This window comes from Cydia pomonella, chromosome 1 (genome assembly GCF_033807575.1).
Source record: "Cydia pomonella isolate Wapato2018A chromosome 1, ilCydPomo1, whole genome shotgun sequence".
Classification (NCBI taxonomy): domain Eukaryota; kingdom Metazoa; phylum Arthropoda; class Insecta; order Lepidoptera; family Tortricidae; genus Cydia; species Cydia pomonella.
In genome coordinates this window covers 42427523-42449671 of record NC_084703.1, presented here as the reverse complement: position 1 = coordinate 42449671, position 22149 = coordinate 42427523, and the positions used below count along the sequence as shown (strand labels likewise).

Genomic DNA, 22149 nt, shown 5'->3' with positions numbered 1-22149 from the left:
TTAGATTCCCTTAACTTTGTTATGGCTACAGGAAAAATGGGAAAGAGTTAACCATATTATAAAATGTGTATGAACCAAATCCCTTTTTCCCGCTCTATGTAGTAATATACTAAATAAGTATGTATTTTCTTTCAAGAAATGTAATCAGAACATTATTTTAATAATAAAACACAGTTTTCAAAATCAGTAAACTTTAATTCCTTTTGCTCGGAAAACAAATAGGTAAAAACTCAAAAACGCCCCGAAAACCCCCATATAGCAAATTTAATTGAAATCATTTGAGCCATTTTCGAGATCACCGTAATCATTGACATATATCTAAGGACGGGCCTTATGGGCAATAAGAATAACCGGTCAAGTGCGAGTTCGTTTACCTCGCACACCGAGGGTTCCGTACAAACTTCAAATTTTCTCATGAAAGACTTGACCAATGTAAAAAAAACAATTTTTATTCTTAAACTTCGGAGATGAGAGAGGGGGGGGGGGGATGGTATTATTTTCACATTTTCCTTCATACGTAAATTTTTTTTTCACAATGAAAATAAAAAATTGTTTTGTAATTTTCAATTTGAGCTCTTTCAAATGATACCCCACTTGACCTATTTAACTAGACTTTGCAATTTTACCCCCTCTTCATATTGGGAATTTTCCATTATTAATACTTACAAATAAAATAAAATAAATACACATCCAATATGTTTGGGTCAGCGTTATTCATTACTATTCCAAATTTCACATCGATAGCTTAAGTACTTCTCGAGATATTTAGCAATAGCACCATAAGGGTTCCTTTTGTACCTTTTTGGTACGGAACCCTAATAAACATACGGTGTGTATTTTTGATATGGCCGCAAACGTAAACTAGACGGAGGGTGCGAGGACAGCGCTTAGCTCAGACGTCTTCCTCTTCCATTATAACTGTGTCTTCCAAGTTCTCAATAATCTCGGTGTCCTCCAATGTGTTAATACTGGAACAATACCAAAATATAATTTATAATAATAATTAAGAAGTGGGTCCTTTATTCAAGGTACGAGATATTAACGGTGATTACTTTTGAAGCCACATCCATATATGTGTGTAAGTTGAGTCTCTCGAGCAACTCGCAGATGGCGTTGCAATCGTTTAAAAAACATGTCACTAGGTACAACAAACCCAAAGGAACAAAACCGACATTAGACGATTCGATGGTAATCCCAGCCAGTGTAGACGTGCCTCGGCCGAGGCGGCGCACTAGGGCGAGGAAAACGCGCGCTCCGCCTCGTCCGAGGCACGTCTACACTGGCCGTTTTGTGCGTGAGGAAGTTGCCTGGCGCGTATGCTCGCTCTGTGTGGACCCGGCTATTTGAGTTACTTTTGTTTGGTGACTAACTAATCAAAGATGAAATAAGATTTACCACAATTATGAATGAGGAGTAGAAATTCACGATAAAAAAGCTATGCATTTGACATTTCGAAAGACCTCCGTCTACACTAGCACCCCTAGTGGCGAAATTAAACGCGGTAGCACTCATTCGGGCGTTAATAATATTGTATTCCAAAGGCTCTCATACACGAAAATAAGATCTTGCTCCTTGGAAAGGTCAGAGGATGAACCTATAATTAGTCAGGTAGTTCAACCTCAGGGTAGGAGTGCTTGTTCATTCGTTCGCGTGTTATTACTAGTACATACTACTTAAACAATAAATAATACGTTTATTTGTTAGTTGATATGAGCAAAGAAAATTTGAAATAGAGGTGGATTGTCAATGAAAATTTTGTAGCTACAGCAGATTTACTGCCATCTTTAGGCACACGATTAAAACTTTTAGAACGCCATTTGACTTTGATCCTTATTCTTTTACTGATGTGTCAAATTTGTTAAATATCAGAAAGGGGCGCCATATTACCGGGCATAACCCGGCCCGGGCCTTTGATCTATTAGATGGCGCCACTTTTTGATATTTAACAAATTATACACATATCAGTGTACGGATAAGGATCAAAGTCAAATGACGTTCTAAAAGTTTTAATCATGTGTCGAAAAATTGCAGTAAATTTACTGTGGCTACAAAGGTTTCTTTGAGAATCCACCTGTTTCAAATTTTCTTTGATATCAGTATTAAAAGTCTTACCGATTCGCCAACAAGTCGTGCCCCTCCTTCAAAACACTCCATTTTTGTTTCTGCGCCTCATTAAAAATTTTCAGTTCGTTCAGGATATCCTGTCAACATAAAATATGTTATAGCAAGTTTAAACTAAGTGGTATCACAGAGCACATAATAAATAGCGCCATCTACCACAATGGAGATTATCTGTTCTACATAACTACATTTACTTGTTCCAGCTCATACTAAAGTTGCACAAGAAAGCCTTCATATACCACTGATTTCTTACGGGCTCCCCGTATACCTACTTATTGTGGGAATACAGAATTTGAGTCAAACATATCCATACACAATTTACGGTATTAACAGCTTTATATCTTATTTCTGTTATGATAACTGACTCACACAAAATATAACTATAATAAGTTGTCAAATTTTATGAACATTTAACTATTAACAACAACCAACACCAGATTTGACTATTATGATACTACCAAACGCTGATATATACCGCACACGAATGAGAAGCTAATAGGTTACTTAGGATTGAATAAGTCTAGTGTTATGAAATATATTAGTAATAATAACATTGCCGTGTACCGTCCAGTCAAACATATGACCATGGTCAAGATTTCAAGATAAATAAAATTCCAGCCTTTCAATAAAATGCATGTTAATTATAAGTTTCATAATAACCCTCTTATGGGTAGTTGGTGGTGTTATTTTATTTAAACGGCACTGTACGATACGAGAAATCCCGAAATGTAGATTTTGCGATTGCTCGCGTATATATATATTTATTATTTGTATGTTTTATCAATACAAATAAGGTCAGATGGGGTAAGCGAAATATGGAGGCAAGAGAAACACTTGTAGGGAATGGTACGTCAAGTATGGAGCTTACAGGCTTTATGTATGCATTCTTACTGCCAAGTTACTGTTTTTCTTGTCCCAAGTTAAATAAACAATGTTTCTCGTACTCAACCTGATCTTAAAACAGAATTATTAGTTCATAAATTAATTAATTACTCTTAAAATATTATCATGCTCATGCTGCAGATGATTAAATTGTGCTGTCGAAGGTGCCGGTTCCGTCGTGCGGTTGCGGGGCAAGTACACAGCTCTGTGTACGTGGATACGCGTGCAGGGCGCGGATCCACGTACACAGAGCTGTGTACTTGACGTGCAGGCAGGACAAGACGTGCGGGTTGGGCGGTTATTGCGGAACGAGCGAGAAGGGCGGGACGGGCATAGCGGGCGGAAAGGGCGGCAAGAGAGGGACGTTCGGGTAGTCCAGGACTTGTGGGCAGTACTGAATGCGTGGAGCGTATAGGGCTGGCAGAAGGAGAGGGAGACGAGGACAAATGAGAGGTGGAGAAGTGGGGTTGTTCGCTGAGCAAGGCCGCAGTAACGGTGGCGGTTGTTGGAACAACAACGAGATTTTCAGCAGTGGCAGAAAACGTGCTGCCAGCCACACTGTTCCCAGCACCCGAAAACTCAACGTAGTCGTCAATCTGAGGCAATGAGCACATGCAAGTTTAAAATATTTGTTATAAGAATGAAAACAAGCAAAAGATTGTAAAAACTTTTACCCGACTATGATTTTTTTCTTAACTATAGCACCTCTTCCTTGTCCAAAGTCAGTTAAATATTATTATGTAGTCTATGTCACCCCATAAAAATGAACCTATAAACACCTCATTCACCAAAATTGATTAGTAATTTATACACAACAAAAACATACCGGCATATATACGGCATCCATACGTAGACTGCTAAAATCATAACCCTTCCCATTCTCATAGTCGGGTAAAAATAATTCCGGTTAAACCAAACCAAAAACTTAAAAAGTAAATATATCTGAAAATGCTAGCTTCTGCAAGGGTGTCGCCAGCGGGGAGCAGGTGCCCACCTAGAGAATAAAATCTGTTGTCATTTATACATGATTAGCCGGGTCCACACAGAGCGAGCATACGCGTGAGGCAATATTCTCACGCACAAACTGGCCAGTGTAGACGTGCGCTCGGGCAAGGAAAACGCACGCGCCTCCTCGGTCGCTCTGTGTGGACTCGGCTATATAAATTCAACAATATTTATACCCATAGTCATAACTGCATGCGATTATGGCAAAATTAATACACTAACTATACTTATTAATAGTATTAAAACAGCTTTTACAGTACAGTCAGCGTCAAATACTTTGTAGCAACCAAAGTAGCCAAATAGTTCGGTACACCATATATTTAGTATGGTGTACTACGAAGTATTTGACGCTGACTGTACATATGGTACTACTTTACCGCACTAGTGCGAAAATTACCATATTACGTTACTGTGTCAAACATTTAAAGGGTACCTTATGTACTGTAAAACGTTGTACGATACATGTGCGAATAGGTAATTCGCAACTCGTGTCAATTTAAAACACTCCCTTCAGTCGTGTTTTAATTTATCGCCACTCGTTTCAAATTTTCTGACTTGTTATTATATGCCGATACTAAAATATACACCATTATTAAATCAAGTGATGATTGTATGAAACTTCAAGCTGATCTTGATAGACTGAGTTTATATTGTTCTATGAATGAACTGTACTTGAATGTCGAAAAATGCTGTGCCATTACATTTACAAGAAAACGCAATAAGATAGAGTATAATTATTCATTAAACAACAAAAATTTAAGGGTTTTGTCTGAAGTGAAGGACCTGGGGTTAAATCTTGATAGCGAACTACAATTTATTTCACATATTGACAAAATTTCAGCAAAAGCATACAGAATGTTGGGATTCATTTTCCGACAAAGCAGGGATTTTACAAACCCTAAGACTCTGCAACTTCTCTTTAACGCATTTGTTAGGTCCAACTTAGAATACGCTACTACAGTCTGGAATCCTCATTTCAATGTTCACATTAACACAATTTAAAAAATTCAGAACAAATTTATCAGAACAATGAAATTTAATATAAATTTAAATCTTTTTGCCCTGACAATTTCTCTCTTCAACCCCGTAGAGAAATTCGAGATCAGATATTTTTGTTCAAAATCATACATGGCCTTATTGATTCTCCCAATCTTTTGTCTAAAATTTCAATTCGATGTCCTGATCGGCGAACTCGCTCCACAAACCTATTTGCAATTAACTTTGGTCGTACTACATATGCAAGAAATAAGTTCTTAGCTAGAGCGTGTAGAACTTATAATGAAATTTTTTCTGATATTGATATATTCCATTTATCATTACAACAGTTTGTTTCTGTAATAAAATGTACAGCTAATAATAATATTGATTAGTTACTATATTTCAGCATACTTGCCAATTTGTTAATATTGTTTTCAACAGTTTGAGTTATTTGAGTTTTGCATGTTTTGATATTAATGTTAATTTCTGAGCAACATAATTGTTATTACTCATTAGTGGAAACTGTTTGGCTTGTGGATGTGTAATCTGATTAACTATGTGTGTTGTTTTTGCCTGTTTGTTTCCCAAAGGTTTAATTAAATAAATAAATTAACTATTTTTCGCACTTGTATCGTAATGTACTATTGCAATACATATTGTGCTACTTTACCGCCCTAGTGCAGTAACTAGCACTATACATGCATATATTGAAAAGTGCCATATGTACTGTAAGACGTTGTATGTACAATATACATGCAAAAAGGTAATTTCCTACTTTTTGCACTTGTATCGCAAAGTACTTTTAGAAACTACTTAGCCTGACATTAACTCAACAGATACAATAAACAAGACACAATAAACTCTTCATGGTCTTAGTTTAAGCAAAGAGAAATAAGAAAGCTTAGATTACTCACTTCATAAATATTATTAAGAAATTAAAATCAAATCAAATGTTCGACGACCGGTTTAGCCTAGTGGGTCACTACAGCAAAACTATACATATTAAATACCTTTTTTAGAAAACATTATAATAAGCAACTGACTCTTTGACCTGCATTATCATGACCTCAGTAATCATTAAGATGTTAATTTTATTAGTTATTATACTTCATTTTATTACTATGCACAGATTGCACTGTAATTTCATTCAATATTATATAATTATAAAAAAGTGTCTTGTTTAGGAAGACTTCTATGCGGACTAAGTGATGGAAATCTTAACTATGGGAAGCATATTTACTTACCACTTTCCATGCCTGCACTGACTTATTGGGCCCGTGCTCCCTTAAGGCCTGTGCAAGGGCCTCCCATTGCGCCTCGTACCTCTGGGGTCCTTAGAGGCCCGTCAAATTCCCGGTTGGCGAACCGGGTGTGCTGTGACATGTATTCAACGAGCAATCTAATTTGTGCTGCGTTCGAGCGACTGAAAAAAAACAGTCACATAAGTTAACGATCAAAGGATCTGGCAAATAGCTATATTTTTCTGCAAATAAATTCTTTTTGTTTTGTGTAACTTACATTTTTGGATTTTTGGGTGGCATCCTTTCAAAAGTGGTAGCGGCGGTTTGGCCAAACACTTCACAGTAATAACACGCAAACTGCCGATAAAACTTTTCAAGTTGTCAAAATAGCAAACAACGGAACAACATAAACGGAAAAGGCTTTAATATTTCCTGAGGAGTAGTGGGCAACATATTTTCATCACTGTGATCACTGTCACACATTTTTATTTAGTATTATTCACGGTTTCACTCACAAAACAAAACTTTATGAGTTTTCAAACTTCAACAATGACTTCAACGCCAAAGAGTAGTATTAGTATATAGAGAAAGAGTGGCAACTCTATGGCTAAATGTGCATCTATGGAACGTGCTTCCACCTCGTGTCGTGAGCTGAAACTAAAATCGTCTATCCACACATACATAGGTGTCTATGTGTGGGTAAATGTGCAATATGCGTATTGCTGTGTGTGTATTATTCTCGCTTATAGGGGTTCATCGCGTGTAGTTGAATTATTTGAATTGTGATAAATGATGTGCTTCTCTAAGCAAAGTTTTCCGCTGATTTACGACATTTTAAAATGTAAAACCATTCAACGGCAGATCACAATTCAAATAATCTAACTGGTACGCATGGTAACTAACCAAAGTAAGAAAGAAAGGTTTAGTAATTTTAGGAATTCTGTTAAAGCTTAAAATCAAAGTTTTACATATATTCATATTCGAAATCACTTTATTCAGTACAACAAGTAATACGGACAATATTACACGAGATAAATATAAATCTTGCAAAAAATACCTTATGGATTATAATTTATAACATTTTAGAACCATTCATTCACTATTAACAAAATTACAAGCTTTTATTTCTGACTGTACTTTTCTTTCCACAAGCAACAAAACTTATACTTATCGAGACTATTCTAACAACCCCAAACACAATTAGTTTGCGTTGTTTTATCATAGAGTTCCCATGGCCACCCCCGGTCTCCATCATCAGATCAGCTCTATGTCATCATAATATTAAATTGTCATCCGATTTACATGTGTATGCAAAACTTCAGCTCAATCGGAAATCGGGAAGTGGGTCAAATTTAGCTTCCAAGATTTGACCCGCACTAACTAAATACTATGGTGGTCGGTTAACTAAATAACAAACATACATATTTACAAACATGGCAAATTAAATAAAAGCTTGCAAAAACTGACTGACAGAATAAAAGCTTTCATTTAACATTGTCATTTAATCAATGAAAGGAATAGAATAAAGGTCTTCTAATAAATACCCAAAGACTTAAGGAGTTCCCTTATTTCTTTCATGAGATCCATTATCAGAACTGACAACAATGGGGACAAACTGAAAGTATAACTTATAATATTATTAAATATGTAAAAAAACATGTTGGTTCTTGAACGACGGAGTTCTGAAGTAACAAATGAAAAAAAATGAATTGAGAACCTCCTCATTTTTCGAAATCGGTTAAAAAAAACAATCGCATACAGACATTATTGATAATCTAGTCAAAGAGGAAAGGGCCTAACTAAAAATGTTATGTAAAAAGTTTGTAAGAAAAAAACCGGACAAGTGTGTCAGATTCGACCACCGAGGGTTCCGTACTTTTTATTATTTGATGTTATGACGGCAACAAAAATACTAATATACAATAATACTAATTAGCTATCACGGTTCATGAGACACAGCCTGGTGACAGACAGACAGACGGACAGTGGAGTCTTAGTACAAGTCTCAAAAAATCGTCAATTTAAAAAAGTTGTGTATTGGGTACCATGCTATTACCTTTTGTTTGTTTTATATTTATTATAATAAATTTGAGCTGCTTTTTTTACAGCATCTTCACCTTCGTAAGTTATTTTACCGTCCAATATTCTGTTAACAGATCTGCACCAGCTATAAATAATGATGTTTATTGATGTGTCAACAAAACAAACTTTAAAATCTTCTTTATGGATTCTGCAATCCAAGAATTCAAAATCAATAAACAGATCTACAAAACCTTTTACTCTTTCTTTAATATTTTTTACATAGCAATCACTATTAAGAAATGCAATTGTCGTTTCTTGTATTTCTTGAAAACAAGCTATTAGGCATTCGGAAGGATAACATAGCCACTTCTTATTTGTCGTATATTCTTTAGCACGTATATATTTATACAGCCCTTTGTCAGGGTTGCCTAGTAGCTTATTTTTACATTTTTCGCAACCTTTAACAACTTTTTGTAAACTTTTAGTCAAGGCCCATCCGCAAACGTAAGTTCTTTGATCATCCCCTTCTTTTTCGTTTACAATATTCGTGTAATTTCGCATGATATTCAAAGGTTGATCAATGACTACATTTTGTGATTGAGAAGAAGCAGAGGTTTTATTTTTGTTTTGAATAAAAAACGTCAATGATTGTAAACACTCATTGGAATCTTCCTCACAATTGGAGTTTATAGAGTGATTACTATTAAAATTGTTTAATAGCAACGTTTTAAATGCTGCTTCAAAACCCACGCAGTTTGGTGTCACATTTCTTGCACCTAAACTACGAACACTTCCAAAAAAATTTTCAAGTGGGTCCTGATTAAAATTACGCGTCAGCATTGCGGTAATTAAATACTTTTGAGACAACAATTTCCATATTGATTTAAATCCTTCAATTGTCCTGATTAAATTATTTATAGTTGGCACAGATTTTACAATATTATTAACCGTAAATTTAACGGTTTTTAACATTTTAAGCGCTTTTTCCCATAACTCGAAATGGGGAGAGTTTCTTTTTACGGCAACTCTATATTGTTTTCCACTGGGTGGTGAAAAGCTTGATGCGTTAAGCGAGTCAAATAATTTGTCAACTAATAAAACAAATGGTATCAGATCCCGACATTCTGAAGGTACATCTCCTCTTGCAGTAAAGCTATCAGTAGCCAACGCCATACTGTGGCTTAGCACCTGAGCTGCATTTTTTACCCGCATTTTCCTTATTTTGCCGGGATCGATGTGTTCATTAGTTAATTTGGGCAAATGTACTAATTCACCGTGCATTTTGTCTGCTGCATAAACTCTCTGAAAATGTTCCCACTTAATAACCTTTATGTTGCCTTCGTGCATATAGTGCATATCTTTATTTATTAGGTTATTCCTAATGCCTTTTAATAAGTGGGGAACATCAAACAGCGGGAATACTTCCGTGTTGTCAATACATATGATCTCATCCCTCCATTCTTTCCCCGCTCGTATAAAGTTTGCTCTGGTGTCGGAAATTAAACTATTTATTGCGCTCACGTTTGTCGAGCTTTGGTCGCAAACTGTCGCCACTATACGCAAACCAGTAGCTTGCAAATGACGTATAACATCAATTAAAATTTGTTTGAGTTGCAACGTTTTTAAAGAATTCGTAAAATAATATGCCACTGGTTGCTTAAAATTTTTTATAATACCTTTAACCATAAAAACTAATGCGTGATTTGCAAACTCAGGTTTTTTTTCATTACCGTAGTTTACAAAACCAACAAGATCGTCTGTATAAACATTGTATTGTACTTGTGGAGAAATGGACATTTCATCAAATACTAACGTACACAGACGATCTTGCGGCAACATCTTTGAAACTGTCTCTTTTAATTGATCAAAAATTACACTATTGATTCCTGTTGTTAGTTTGATTTGTGCTAGCAATGATTTCAAAACCTTCTTAGATGGTAAAGTAAAATGCTTACACATTAGTTTGTATGCTTTAGGGCTTTTCTTAAAAATTGACAGAGATAATATTTTTTCCTCCATGGAGAATCTACGCCCATGTTTTTTTTTTCCCCCTTCAAAAATCTGCATTCTTGTAAATAATTTTGATGACTCCGACATGTGCTGAGCAAATTTCTCAAATTCTCTGCTAGCGGCAGCTTTCCGTATTTGTAAAAGATGTAACTTCGTTTTTAGAACCTTTTGCCGCAATCGTCTTATTTCGTTTTCTTTCTGCCGTAGTTTTCGAGAGCACCTTGCTTCAGTTTTAGATTGTAAATACTCGAAGGTTAGGTCTGAAAAAAAAAATAGGTTATAATATTTTGTTATACTTAAACAGAGTTTCAACACTGTCAGCTGGTCATATATATTGTCAATATGGATTTGAAAGTCTAAAATAAAAAAAATTCAATTCAATATCAATTTCATTATTCCCTTTTAAGGATATAATATAGTACAACGAATTTCGAACAAAAAAAAGTTTTGTTTGTGTTTTAGTACGTGCATTTAAAAAAAAAGGAACCTCCTTCACAAACCCAAATCCACAGAAGAGCACAAAATAATTTATATACAAGATGTAACAAAAATAGTGGGGGATCCGTTTAAGGGCATTATTAGTGTCGTGTTCTGATTTAGAAAAAGTTTTTGCACTTGACTGTACTAGAAGTGCTTCCGGTACTGATTTTCTATACACTTTTGTGGTGTGCCTGCCGCGGGACAATCGAGTGAGCCAACTTCTGGCTGAAGGGAGTTTCGGAGGTTCCTGGGCAAACTGCCGAATGCCACACAAGAGCACACGATTAAACGGAGCCACGCCGTTCTATAGCCAAAATAGTGTTTAGTTAGTACATATATGAAACTTATATGTATGATGAGTCTGTATTTGTATGTTGTTGTCTGAATCAAATTTCAAAATATATATACAAATACAGTACCGAACCTGGGAATTCCCGGTTCTCGCTGTTCATACTCAGTTCCGGGAGCAATCCCTAGTAGGTAGGTAGAAATCGCAAAAGTAACAACTTGTAAGTATTATAAAACATTTATTACCTGCATCAAATTTTGTGTGTGATCTTCGAGTATACTTTTCGCTTGACACTGTTATGCAAGTAGTTGAAGTAGATCCAGAAGGTATTGGATGTATGGCAGAGTCAACTGATGGCCCAGGCAAGTTTGTTATATCAACCAAAGGTCTTGACTGCAATGGTCCTCTTCGTGGTTGGCAGTAACTGTGATCATTCTCCACAAAAGTAGCAATAGTTTGCCGGAGCCCTGTAATTGGTTAAAACAGTATTCTTAGAAAAGCAAACTAGAGAATTGCAGAAATAGGATTGTCTACCACAACGCAGAGTTTAACACCATCTCAAACCTTCGAGCAACACAGGGAAGGGAGATGGCTTTCATACTATTTCCCCTCTGCCAAAGCATAGGCACAACTGTGCCTATGGCGGTGCATGTTGTGACTTGTCCGTACACAAAAAGAGATTGAGGTGTGCAAGATTTGTCTTTGACGTGTGTCATTTTCTATGTATTTGTGTCGTCATTACAGATTGGATTTTGTATTTAGTGAGTGAGAAGTACGACTGTGTGCAGTGTGCACGTTTCCCCCCGCAAAAAATGGCAGAATTATTTGTTCTGTAAGATATCGCTTAGGCTCCTTCCTTCTGACGTGCCGAAAGCCGGTGTTGCTCGAAGTCTCAAACTGAAAGTCCCCACAGTATGAGATTAGAAAAAATATCAGAGCAAATAGATACATAATTACCCAGCCCAGGCGAGATCCGCCTTTGCCAAGTTACTATTAATAGTTACAAATCACAAACAGAACTGCATATATGTATGCGCTGTTCGAGCTGATCTGCCGAACTAGCTCAAATCAAAATGCTTGAGTAATTAAATACAAATTTTAAGTTGTTTTCTTATGTTTTCTGGTATAATTGACTTTTAAATGATGATTTTGAATGATAAATATCTAATAACATTAATTTTGGATCAATTCCATTTTTCGAACCACTTACTATGCTTGTGGTTCAATTTTGAAATCTATCACTTGCTCGGGTATCAATATTAGCATGAGAGGTTAAATAACCACTTTGCCCCCTTGTAAAACAAATAACTGTTGATCTAGTAGTAGTAAACACCATAAAGTAAAAAAATATATTTACTTTTCAAGTTAATGGTTGGCACTGCTGACCACACAAGACGACCTCCAGTGGTCTTGCAATTGTTTTCAAAATGGTGATCACATATCCTTTTGTTTCTATAAATTCTTCTATGATCGCTTTCTTGTATATGGCTTCCAACAGCAGATAACCAAGCATCAAACAAATCAGGCTGTTTCTCCGGGTTCGGAAATTTATGTATTGGGACACCATGTGCAACTGGAATTCAGTAAAAAATATAAATCAGTTCACTTTATTCTTACAAACAGTCAATGTTTTAACCTATTGTTTACACAATCTAATAACAAACCACCTTGTTACCAGTGGTTGGTTGTGAGTTAATTGTCATTTATGATATACTAGCTTTTGCTTGTGACTTACTTAGAGTTAGACTAAGCTAAGTTGGCAGCGATTTTGATAGCACAGACTGTGCAAGTGTTATTTGAAATGTAAAAATTACATTTAAAATAGTAATTGCACGTGCTATCCAAATCGCTGCCAAGTTAGCTTGGTGTAACTCTAATTTATTTACTTGGTAATAAATTTAAATAGCAAAAAGAATAATAAATACAAGTAACTGGCATTTGTCTGCATATCTTAGTTGGCGTTTAAATATGGGTAAAAAATGTGAAGCCCTAGAAAGCTCTACTGAGAAATGCTGTGTCATGTGCGGCACCACAAAAGCCTATTCATGTACCGGCTTTCTTAAACCATGGTTAAGTGTTTTATCGATTTGTGTAGTCGCAGTACAAGTAAAGCATGAAAATATCAAACATACAAGTTAATAATAGCCAATAGATACTTACCAAAAGCATCACAGCCAAAAACACAACGCTTTCTCCGAAGTTCACTCATGTCAACAAACTCAGAAAAACTCTACGATTAATAAAATTTTAAACAACGAATAATAAAACAACTAACAGAAAAACTCAAATTTCAAACAGTAACAAATAACAAAAACTTTTTAATAATAATCAAATCAAAATATTTCGAAAGTGCGCATGAACGTCCGGAAAATGGAAAAATCACAATCAGAGTTGAATGACAAGTGACAAGAAAATCAAACAACAAACGGTTACAAACGTCAAGAAGTTTTTTTTTTAATTATTGATGACAGCTTCCTTCACCAGAGGGCGCTGGCGTCTATGGAATTTAGTAAAGTATGAAGTGAGCTGCCCCTGATCCGAATCGTGCAGCTTCTGTCAATTATACCACATACAAACGATATCTAATTGAGAACTTATCTATATCTAAACCAGAACTTAACGATCTCATATCTTTTCCGTATTGCATTTTTCGAATAGGGCCGTATGAGATCTATATTGAACATTACTTACTCTAAAAGTGCAGCCCCTGTTTATAATTATAAGAAAATGAATAATATTTGTTTTGATTACGTAATACAAACACGATGATGAAAGTAAATATTTTGTCGATTATAAAAGTCGTTATCGCTTCTTTAGCAACCCATCACTAGTGTTATATACGGCCTGTGCGGGAAGGGAAGTATATTCCCGTAAAATTAAGGGTTTTGAAAAATGTCTAAATCTTTTGGAATTTTATACAGATCCGCGGGCGACGGCAGCGGTATATACACAAGGATATAGTCTATTGATTAGAATAAATTGATTATATTCCAGGTCTGTAGGGACCTTTAAAGTCAGGACATGGTACGGGAAAATGTAGGTCGTGCCGCAAATCTGGCTTTCTCTATACGGGAAGTATATGAGTCCTAAAGCACTGGCTGTAAGTTTGGGTTTAGCGCTGCCGCACCGAATGTGTTAACGGAAATAAAAAAACACGGTGTATACTTCGAAATTTTTATCATAAAATAATAAGTATTATATTATGTGTATAAAATTCATAAAGGCTTAATTACTAAACTTAAGTATCTTTGCAAAAAAAATGAGAAATGACGAATATTCTGTGAACGGACTTTCATTTGCCCAATTAAATAAGACTCGGTCTAACGAAGTTCCGTCTAATAAATGCAACACACCACGAATCTTGCCTCGCCTTCTTTCCAGCTTCTATGCGAAGAATGTGACAGTGATATTCCGCACTGGAGTACAGGAATTAAGGTTGGAAATTCTACATAATATAGAAAATAAAATAATACCTAAGTAGGACCATCGCGTGGCGCTATTTTAAAATATCGTCGCTAGAGTTACTTACTCAAACTCGTATCTGATATACGTATCTAATATATAGATACGAGGTTGAGTAAGTAATAGCGACGATATGTAAGTTCATTTACTTTTATATAAAAATATAAATTTAATTAAATATATAATTAATATAATATAATGAAACACTTTACTTACATTATAGTATGTGACAGCAGTAAGTTCCTATAAACAAATTTAGCGAGTTTCTGGTTCCTCCTCGCTGCTTTTTTTTTCTTTCTTTTCTGGTGGAGAATTTGCCTAGAATGATAATGATGATTGATCAAAACTATCCTCCGTCCTTCCCCGGGCCTCAAACTATCTCCGTACCTACCAAATTTCATCAAAATCGGTTCAGCAGTTTAAGCATGGAGGTAAGAGAGTTACTTTCGCATTCATAATTTTAATGGTGCTCCCACATTGGCTGTTATTAGTATTTTATACAATCGTGATATAATAGAGAGCTTTTCAGTCGAGTACCGGGTTTTGGCAACGAAGCTTGCTGAGATGCCAAAGTGAGGTACGAGATTGAAAAGCATGATTATATCACTATTGTATACAATACTTTTTCTACGAGTCAATAAAAATAATACTTTAGACTAATAAAATGATACAGGTAAACAAGCCAAAAGTAGATATATACAGCTATTTAAAATACGCGAGCAGCCGCGCTACCTTCATACTCGTACGCGCCCCGGCCGCCGGGGCCCGGCGGGTTGTGCAACGACACCTTCTCGTAACTCATGAGGCCCTGGTACTTGCTCCATGCTAAATTCAATTTTAGGCAGTTTTTTTTCTCGATTTTGGCCACCGTAGCCTATGGAGACTAACAAGCAATGGTAAGCGGTTTTCGTAGTCTCTGGATGTTGCTATATTAAGGGTGTCACATGTGCGTTTATGACTTATGAAGCAATTGTTTCTACTATACAACCTTAAATAAATAATTAATTTGAGCTATCGTTTTGTTTCGTCCTCTTGACCGCGGCGAGCTGTGATTGGTCAATTTCATTATAGTTGACTATACCGTTTTGAAATGAATATTATAGTTGAGTTGGGAGCCCATACATGAAAAGTACCCAATTACAGTTTGGTATACGAAATCTTAAATTCAACCATTACAGTCGACGAGTAGAAAAAAAAGGTTATACAACATCGTGTGACAGAGACATCATGATGGTAATTTATTATCTTGTCCCGTCACACAATGTTACTCATATCTTATACCTTTAAACGAGCAATTATACCTTTAAACGAGCAATTCTTGTATATTTATATATATTTTTCGGGGATCTCAGAAACGGCTCTAACGATTTCGATGAAATTTTCTATATGGAAGTTTTCGGGGGCGAAAAATCGATATAGCTAGGTCTTTTCCAGGGAAAACGCGCATTTCTGAGTTTATATATGTTTTCCGAGCAAAGCTCGGTTTCCCAGATATTAACATTTTATAACAGCTAATGTGGGAAAACCATTAGTAGGGATAATAAACCTCTACGCCCTTTTGTTAGACTTTAATGTTACTGTGCTGCTTATAGCCACTAGTTACAACTATGTTTTGAATCCCCAGAGAATTTCCTATTGGAACGAAGGTTGTAAAATGAGATGTCCGCGGCGACAATAGCTGAATGGGGGGCTATTACTGACAGACTCCCAAATAATTTCTCGCCGGGTCAGCTTTGTTCCAGATAATTCCACTTGAGTTGTAGTCTGCGTCTGCAACATACGATTAACACAATTTGTTTTATCATTCAAGACAAATTAAATTTGAGTGAGACTTTTTAATGAGCACATAGCATAATGGGTCACTACGACCAATTTCATCGACGAAAAGAAGGTTAAAAAACTTGGCTATTGTAATATAGTATTTTATGCAACAGTTGTATAAGAAGGGTCAAAAAAGGCGAGTGGCGTGAGTTACAATGTGAGCCGGAGCCGAAGGCGTAGGCGAACATTGTAAAGGAATACGCCACGAGCATTTTTTGACCTACTTATACAACGTAGCATACAATATTTTTCCTACGAGTCAACAAAAATAAATCTTAATTTAGGTAAACAAATTACAGCAAAAGTATATAGCCAAGACGCGCGAGCATACCTTGTTACGCGCCCAGCCCGCCCCGGGCCGCGGCCGGCCGGTCAGCGACACCTCGTAACTCATGAGGCCCTGGTACTTGCTACTTGCTAAATTAAATTTTTGGACAGTTTTTTCTCAATTTTGGCCACCGTAGGCTAGGAGACTAACAAACAACGCTAAGCGGTCTTCGTAGTCTATGGGTGTTGCTATATTACGGGTGTCACATGCGTGTTTCTGACTTATGAAGTAATTATTTTTACTATGCAACCAAATGAATATTTTGTAAGTTGGCAGCAATGCACTTAGTTTAAAACTGTATTCGTTTTGGTTTTGTTAGGTTGGTAGCCATTAATCGCAGTAACGTTATAGCGATTAAAAGATTTAAAAGCACAAGAGCTTTTATGAGGAATAGACAATATAGACTTTTCTTGAAACCTTTTATGTATGTTCTTATATTCGTGTTAATGAATGCATAAATGACAGATAACAGTAGAGGAGTAGGAAAATTATTTTATGATTTATTTATTTTTTCTTTCGCAATTCCATACTACATATAAATAAAACGTTACTGCTCTTAAATTATACTACCTATCGACACGAAACAAAAACAATAATGATAATTAATATAACTGGAGATCTGCTGGACCGATTTTCATGGTTTTTGTATGTAGAATAAATATTTCAAACATTGGAAAATTTTAAGAAAAAAAGATATGAAAGAAATATATTTAATATGTGCCGAGCTAGTTGAGTTGACTACCAAAATTACTGATTCCATGCAGATGAAGTCGCGGGCTAAAGCTAGTAAAACATAATTACCGCTAAAAATACAGAAAGCGAACATCTGCTTTGTAAATATTCCAATCTGTCCCAATTAGAGACACAAACACTACTCTCCACTGACTCTCACGGCCATCACCACATCGCACTTTCGTAGTCGCCACACACGTACTCACATTCGACGTACCATAGTGCTTAGGTACGTACCTATCACAAATTGCATCTTTATGCCCGGCTAATGCTCATCCATTTTCAGCTTATAGTATAACCGGAATTCTTATTTGCATTTACTTATTTATTTAAGCTCTATTGCACACAATATATACAACAATGTTTTTTTTTTAATTTATTTATAAAAGAGAAGTTACATCGGCTATGATCACTTATCTGCCAAACTGCATAGCAGTTTGTTGGCAGAAAACTTATTCTACCCTCCAACATTGTTAAGTAAGTTATTGCTTACTTGATTTATAGCTATATTTATAGTGCGAGTGCGATTTCTTACAAGCAATTGTAATTTAAATGTGCAAATGTAGTAAATCATAGGGCTTAACAGAGACACTTACAATTGGTACAGAGAGAAAACAAAAGCAGTGAATTAAAAAGAAAAGCAAACTAATATACTTACAAACTAAATATATTACATAAATACAAACATACATACACACTATCAATATAATACATACATACAAGTCCTTCTGCTTGTAATATTAGTTGTAAATTGTAGAGCAATACATTTTTCGTCAGTCGCGACACTCGTGACATCTAGTGTCAATTGATAAATCCTCTAGATGTTAGATATAGACTATATCGATCGAAAATAATAAGACTTTTGTAATGTTGTGTATTTTGTATGTTTTGTTGTTTTTGTTTTGTGTTTTCTAATGAAAACTGATGTATGGAGTGAGCACTCTATGCTTACTTATTTTTCTATGTTATATTATATGTAAGTATTGTGTTTCATTGCGAATGATACATTTTATTATCTCCAAGCCAGCGAAATAAATAGCGTTGCGCCTCTGGTACAGAGCAAGCAGTTTACATGCCCCAGATATAGTATAATAAGAACAATGAACACATCATACAAATTAAGGCGCCGTAAGTTCAGTTTGCAGCTTACTAAGGACTGGGCGGACAGCTGTGCGTGCCCGGGGTCGCAGATATCATTGACTTTTATTTATTTGTAATTAAAAAAAAACCGACCAAGTGTGAGTCAGACTCACCCACCAAGGGCTCCGTACTTTTTAGTATTTGTTGTTATAACGGCAACAGAAATACATCATCTGTGAAAATGTCTGCTGACAGACGGACAGATGGACCGACGGACAGCGGAGTCTTAGTAATAGGGTCCAATTTTACCCTTTGGGTACGGAACCCTAAAAAACGTAATTGAAGAATAATATCTCACAAAAAATGGCCCATTTTGAAATCAATTCTCTTTTAGCTTTTTAAAAAAAAATGTAACACATATTTAGACCTATAGTCTGGTCAACCCCTACAACAAAACTACTAAACTCAGCCCTTTTTTTGGCCATAGTACTAGCGTAAGACAAATAAAGTATGATTCTTTCTATCTATGTTTAAATTGAGACAGTCCTTGGCCAAACTATATGTTTTTTTCTATCGAGCGAAAGTTATTAAATCAGGTTTCGAATCGAATTAAGTTACTAGAAAAAAATTGGAAACCATATTATGAATATTATGATCTAATTAAAAAAGCGCTACGGTTAAGAGGATATGGGAACTCAGATCTAAATATGGTATTAGTATATTTAGGTGAATATATCCGTCTCGCTAAAGGAAGCGGCTCCTAAAACTAGTGCGATAAAGACAACGCCAGGTTAAGCGAAATATCCTGCATAAAAACGATGTTTCATACTCGACTGTTTCCTCCTCCTATACTTAACCAAATGTAACATTTTGAGATCTTAATGGTAATTAAATTATCTATGTCGGACTGTTTTGCTTTTTAGGCTGATTGATGTCAGTTTTGAATAACATACTTTTCTTTGCCACCTAGTAAATTAGGCCGTTTTTGCGAATATTTAAAGTACACACACTAGCGCCTTAATTAAGAAACAAAAATATCAAAAAAAGCAAAACAATCTGACACAGATATTTATAATAATAATATTTAGATGTGTTTATATGTATTTTGTATTCTTGTTTTATGATTTTTATGTATTTACTTTTATATTCATATTATAAAATGATTAATCTAAGACCCAAGATAAATATAGAAATATTAATATCTGTTGAAAAAATCATTGCTCTATTTTCAAAAACCATGGAGGAAACATTCGAGTACGTTTGTATGAAGTAATGAACACTCCTGTTGCCTCTTAATCTCAGATCATAGCGAGATGCACAGAGAGTAACGGCCCGATTCTAAGAATGATTAAGGCACGTTTAAGATCTTGGAAAGATGTTTAAAAGATCGATTACTAAACGACATGTCAAAATCGACGTTTTTTCTAATGTCAAAGTGACATTTGGTTGCCCGAATCGAGCCGCTTCTATTATACGACATACAAACGATATCTAAACCACAACTTATCGTTATCGTATTTCATTCTTCGAATCGGGCCGTAAGTTACGCACACGTCAATGCCAAGCTCGTGATAAGGCTACTGATGACATTATACGAAAATGTATATTATGTTATGAGACAGAATTAAATTAATTTACCTTATAGAGAAAACCTACGCGTGGGCTGCAAAATCACAACTGGCGGTGATTGGGGTGTGACTGTTTATTTAGGTACATTTACACCTACTACCGAGTTTTTAATTAAAATTCTAAAATAAACATTGCGTAAACTAAGTAATTTGTGAACGATTTAAACGAAAATACCACTTTTAATTGGCACTTCACCTTCCTGTCCGCATTATTGTCAAAGTATCTGTGGGTTTGTGTGTGTTATCAATTATCATCATGTACATTTCTAAGTTATTTAGTAACGGTAAAGAATAATAAAAGGGTAGGTAATCAGAAATTACGTAAAAATATATAATTCTGTCTTCAGGCCTACTTATAGATTGCCTTGTGTTAACGTCAAATAAGGCGTGGCCATTACTTTCAGGCCAATTCAAACGTACACTGATATCAGAATTACATCTTATGGATGTAATTAAGTTATCGTGAATTTCGCTTGTACTTTTCCTACATGTATTGGCGCGAGCGAGACGCACGATTCAAATATAATTCAGATATAGAGTCAGATTCAGTATATGTCAAGGAGGGAACAGTGACTCGGAAAGAAATAGCCGGGTACATGGCTCATTCAACCTAATTCCAACATGAGAGAGGCTATTTGCTTCCCTGCTAATACAACAGAAACGTTCTGTAATCGAACAAATTGAAATGGACGAGCAATTCTAACACCTCAGGTTCTACAGTGTATAGCGATATTTCGGCGACTGAGCCACCTGTTTGCGTTGAGACAATGTTCCCGCCTTGGCCCTTCGTTCTAATTGGTCTGTTTGTTAATGCCAAGTTGGTTCAGACCACATAGACAGACTCTAGAGACTTCTCTAAAAACGCAGACAGGAAAGTGAAAGCGGTTGAAACACTGTAAAAACTACACAAGTACAGCAATCGCTATTGAAATGAAGTCCTCTTCAATCTATTTTTCTGTTTTTGTTGGTGTGAGTATTTCTTTCAAATCTGAGTAATTCGTCGAATATTTTTGCTCTACTCATACGCATGTACAGTCGCCATCAGATATATCGGAGCGGCCGAGGTGCTCAAAAATATCTGAACACGCACTCTAACGTCTTGACAATAGATGCGTGTCCAGATATTTGTGAGAACCCTGGCCGCTCCGATGTATCTGATGGCGACTGTACAGCAATCGCGATTGATATGAAATCCTCTTCAAATTTTTTTTGGTGTGAGAATCGTATTTCTTTGAAAACTGAGTTATTTATCGAATACTTTGTTCTCAAAGGTTTTATTTTTATTTTGTAATATTTAAAGCGAATTCTATTGGAAAATCTGAAAGATTAACTTACGTTGAGACTCAAACTTAAGAGGAATTTTATTTCAACCCGTAATAAGTTAATATGTAACACAAAACTGTGTTGCGGCAGGCGCTGTATTGGCTCGTAGCTCCGTAGCCTATGGACGCCTGTAACTCCAGAAGAGTTACAAGCGCGTTGCCGACCCTAACACTCCGCACCCTCGTTGAGCTCTGGCAACCTTATTCACCGGCAGGAACACAACACGCTTTTTTGTAAGGTGGAAGTACTTTCCCAGTTGGGCTCTGCTCTAGATCTGGAATGACATCCGCTGTGCTGTGCCCTACCACACAACGCGAGATGACATTCACATTTGCCCATACCTCTCTTTCGGACGTAGTTTAAGGTCATACCCGGGTCTAAAGGGGTATTCACAACTGGATACGCCTTGTCTAATTTTCTGTGCAAAACCGTCTGCCGATTTTTGCGGGGGCCATACAATATATATGATATATGAATATGACCATTGGGCGAGGTGTTCGACAGGGGGGTAAGCTCTTAAAGGCGACTCCAAGATTACAACAATTTATTAGAAGGCAAAAATATTTAATATTCACTGGCAAAATTGGCAATATAAATCACTTTCCTAAAATTAACAAGTGTGAAAAATTTCTACTCAATTCAATGATTATTGATAATGTAACGTCTAGCCAGTCGGCCGTGTATTTCATTATAGAATTGTGTGATCAAATCGAAATAAAATGTTATTTTTAACTATTATTATTATTC

At 35.8% G+C, this 22149-nt stretch overlaps 1 protein-coding gene and 1 long non-coding RNA gene across 4 annotated transcripts in view; one reads left to right on the top strand and one right to left on the bottom strand.

Annotated features, from left to right (window-relative positions):
* LOC133524158 (GTPase-activating Rap/Ran-GAP domain-like protein 3) overlaps positions 1 to 22149 on the top strand; it is a 197266-nt gene that overhangs the window by 78767 nt on the left and 96350 nt on the right. The window lies entirely within an intron of this gene.
* LOC133524242 (uncharacterized) lies at positions 175 to 6784 on the bottom strand. 2 transcript variants are annotated; one of them, XR_009800350.1, is made up of 4 exons: positions 6505 to 6784; positions 6231 to 6409; positions 2113 to 3997; positions 175 to 1594 (listed from the first exon to the last, which is right to left on the bottom strand). It is a non-coding gene; the product is annotated as an uncharacterized LOC133524242 (long non-coding RNA). The 2 variants fall into 2 exon arrangements; XR_009800351.1 differs by having other exon boundaries at positions 175 to 968.